The following is a 4,381-nucleotide window of genomic DNA, read 5'->3' as shown; positions in this document are numbered from 1 at the left end:
ACACTAACCTTTATTAAAAGTGGTGTAACTTTTTGGTTACTCATTTTTTACCCTCTTATCATTATCTAACGGATCCATATTTTTTCTGAAATATGAAAAGCTTTATTATAATCATTTGTCAATGCTAATCTCTAATGACGGTCGATTGACAGGAAATTCCTAATTGTCACACCTTGTGGCATGCAACCTAACATATTTTCTTAATAGTTAATTAGCATCAATATAAGTCTCACTTAACACAAATCAAGCAACATCCGAGCAGCGAAACCGACTGAAAATAAGGCATCATAAAGATCAACCAATCCTCACACACAATTCCTGATGATCCTTAGCATACTCACTATCAGGCATCTCTACCGGTTCACATATAAGGCATAAAAGTCATCTCTCCTAAGCAGGTATTCTAGCATGCATCCCTGAGTAGATCCTTATTCTAACTTCTAGCATGCATATTATACCATAACACATATAACTTATCCACATGTATGAGTATTTTGGGAATCACTTACTTGAGCTCGGGTGATTTCATGCATCACATCCCTTTTTCTTTAAAAAAACTTTTTTTAGAAAATTGTTTTCTTTTAAAAGATTTTATCAATTCCCCAGTTTGAGTTCAAACACACCCAATAGTGTGCCCGAATCCCTCAAACCAAGGCTCTGATACCAACTTGTAACTTCTTAAAAATATTAGGTAAAATTTTTATCTTAGATCAACCAAAAACATTCATTAGTTTGCTTCAAAGACATTCAGAGTAAAATTATTCTTAAAACATCATAGTAAAATCATAAACACTCAATGCATAACAGATCTCCAGGGGATGCAATGCGATCAAGTCGGACCCTTCCATTTGGAACCAAAAGTACCTGAAAACATTTTAAACATAAACCGTATGCACAAAGCTTAGTGAGTTCCCCAAAATGTCAAATACCCATACATATATTTCCCATGGGATACACCCACAGTCTTACATCCAAGTGCCATGGGCTACCCCCATGGTTTCACATCCAAGTTTCACGGGCTACCCCCATGGTCTTTCCTTGCAATGTCAAGGGCCAAATCTTGGTCTTACATATAGGTGTCATGGGCTACCCCCATGGTCTTTCATGTAAGCATCATAAAGACAACTAGCATCCTACATAGTATAGTGAGAAGGCTCACCTCACATTCGTAAACCATAATTATCCGCTCACACAGTCGAAAGGTAGGTGCTACACACCTCCTAAAAAACCATGCAAGGTAAATCCCTTAGTCTAACTTCTAAAACTAGCAATTTGACTCAAAGTCAAGCCATGTCAAAAGTCAACGGTCAGATGAACTCCACGTCGTGGCCTACACAAGGTCACGCCGTGGCCAATGAACTCAGACCCGATCAGAAACTCAGTTACGGTCCAGCTCAGTCGCGCATAAATCCATTGTCACGTCGTGGTAAACATTCCACCACGTCGTGGAAGAGTCCGTCCAAAACAATCGTGAATCCCTTCATTCCCCACGTCGTGACAACTAACCCGTCACATCGTGGGTTATGTGCATGGAAAACTTAATGAGTTTTGTCCTTAATCCATTAAGCCTTTAACCCATACTCTCAAGAAGGATTCTAGGTACCCTAATGGTCCATAAAAATCCCATCTTTATAGACATGCATGACCATGCATGTCTTCCACTTTTCTAGGTCAAAAACTAAAGAAGATGATCTAACTTCATGCAAAACTCCCAACACTCCCTCAAAATCTAGATCCATAAGGTATATTGTTCTAGGAACTAAGGAGAACCATAAATTTGCAAACTTCATCTCTTCTAACCATTCAAACTTCACTTACAAAGAAAAACATGACATTAAACCTAGATCTAAGAAGAGAGGATCAAAAGATGAAAGCTTGAGGACTTACAAGGAGTCTAGGAGATGCACAGAAGGGATGCGGATGGATTGCTTGCTAGATCTATGCACAAACTTCATTCTTCTTCCTTCAAGATCACCAAAATTTGCAAAATGAGCTCAAAAAGCTTCAAGGAGGCTAGGGTTTGCTCAAAGGTGTATTTAGAAGGTGATGGAGGCTGATGGTGGAGGAACCCTAGCCATTACTTTCTTTAAATAGGGCCTAAGCCTGAAAATTAGGGTTTCACACTTCTGCTGCCCCCACGTCGTGACAAGCATCTTGTCACGTCGAGGGATTTAAATGGACACACATTTCATGCAAGGTTGCCACTTCGTGGTAATCTCTTCCCCACACTGTGGCCAACAATAAATCTCATTTTTAATAAGTGAAATTACCATGGTGGTAAAAATCGGTCTAGGCGGTCGATTAATCGGCGCCTAGGCGCTTGGCCGCCTCCAACCACCTACGAATAAGCGTTAGAGGGTAAAATAATTGGCCTTGGTCAATAACGGTCAAAACCAGTCCAAATTGGATCCAAAACGGGACCCAAAATTGGGCTCAAAGGACCCACCGACTCAAAGGAGACAGCTGGCCCAAAGCATAGTTGCATCTGGATTTCAATGAAGCCTTCGACCCTTTTTATAGAAATGTTTCCTCTTGATAGTTTATCCCGCCAATGATGTGGGATACTCAATTGAAAAAACATAGGAACACACAAAGATAAATTCATTCTTCCTTCTTCTTCTATTTTCTGTTTCGTATGTTTAGAGGGTGTTTGGGATTCTCGGTATACAACTCGATCATGTTAGTTCTTCAATCTCGACTCCGATTGGAAGATGATAATCAATATAGGTTAGTTCTTCAATGGCGTTTCTTTCAAGCTTGCTCAAGTCTTCAATCTTCGGTGACGGTGACGACAAAGTCGGTGTTGAAGTCTCGGCTGAAGAGGCTTTTCGATCATGGATTCGAACTATTGTTCATGAAACCTATGATTTAATCTATTAATCATCATTTACGATGGAAGATGATTGATACAAGTTGCTTAGTTAATGCTAATTTGCATATTGTTCTTCGATTATTTACTAATTTATCATTGTTTCTAGAATATGAATATGAAATCTATTGATTAGGATGATGTCTCCATTGTATCTGAATCATTTGCTTGTGCTGCTAATGCCATTGACAAAAATATCTGATTTCATGTAATTTACATTAAGAAATCAACCAATTGGGGAAAACTAGAAATCGAAGCCCCAAAAGATAGAATTTTCTCCGGTTATATCTAATTTTGGATCTTGCTTGATTGCAGTTTACGGGGAGGATCTGTGTTACATCTGTTATGGAATGTCTTGGTTCATTAGGAAGCACTCGAAGATCCGAATTGAGAATATGATAGATGATTTTTTATTAAATTTGAATTGCATACCATCTGAATTGAAATTTGAATTGTTTTCTAATTCTTTGTTGTTGTTGCTCATTCATCAGAGTGTTCAAAGTCAAAGCTGATTAATCATTTGAAATAAAGAAATCAACCAATTTGATGTGATCATAGTTTCATGTTATATTTATTAAAATTTTAATAAATTTTTTAATTTATAATGTTATATTATTTAATGTTATATTATTAGGATTAATGTTATATTTATTAATTTTTTAATAATTAATGGTCACCGATTAAATCCCGCCTAGCCGATTAATCCGTTGACCCCCAGTCCACCGCCTAGCCTACGTCGAGCGTTTTCTGCAACCTTGGAAATTACATACCAGGACTCGAGTGTTACATTGCTAGAAACTGTAAGTTCAAGTCAACTGACGACAAGAATGAATCGTATAGAGTGAAGTACAAAAGATCGATTGCTAGTTGGCAGAAAAAGAGGAGTGGGAAGTGGAAGATCTTTCTACTGATGAAGGAAGGAAAGGGTGACAAAGACAATACGTGTTTGATGGCTAAAGTTCAAATGATCACTAAGATCAACAATTCAAGTTCTTTTAAAGCGGATCTTGATCAAGGTGAAAAGAAGTGTGGAGATGGGATCCCTCCTTCCTCTATCAGGTAAAAAAGAATTGTAAGTTACTTAGATAATGAAAATCCTTTAATGTAAAAAAAATAAATTGTAAGTTACTTAGGTGGTGTTTGTTTTTTGTCTGCAGATCTGCGTGGCCTGTTCTGTCTGCACCGCGCAGACCACGCGCAGACATTAGCCTTCGCAGACTGTTTGTTTTTTTGAAGACTGCAGACCTAAAAATGTCTGCGCGCCTTCTTCTTGGCGCAGATGTGGACCAGAGTCTTCAGACATCTTCTAGCTTAAAAAAAACACATATAGCTTCATTTTTTTAAGTTTTTTTTATTTATATTTTTTCCAACTTTATTAATGATAAACAATTTGAAAAAAAATTACAAAACTTAAAAAAAACGTTCGACGATACAAACATGATATTTTTACAAAATTTTAAATAAAGATTTATTACAATAATAGTCGTTGAAGTTGTTTATATAAATATGAAA

The sequence above is a fragment of the Lactuca virosa genome, chromosome 6, assembly GCF_052849685.1.
Source record: "Lactuca virosa cultivar CGN04683 chromosome 6, Lactuca_virosa_CGN04683_v6, whole genome shotgun sequence".
Classification (NCBI taxonomy): Eukaryota; Viridiplantae; Streptophyta; class Magnoliopsida; order Asterales; family Asteraceae; genus Lactuca; species Lactuca virosa.
This window is presented reverse-complemented; position numbering follows the sequence as displayed.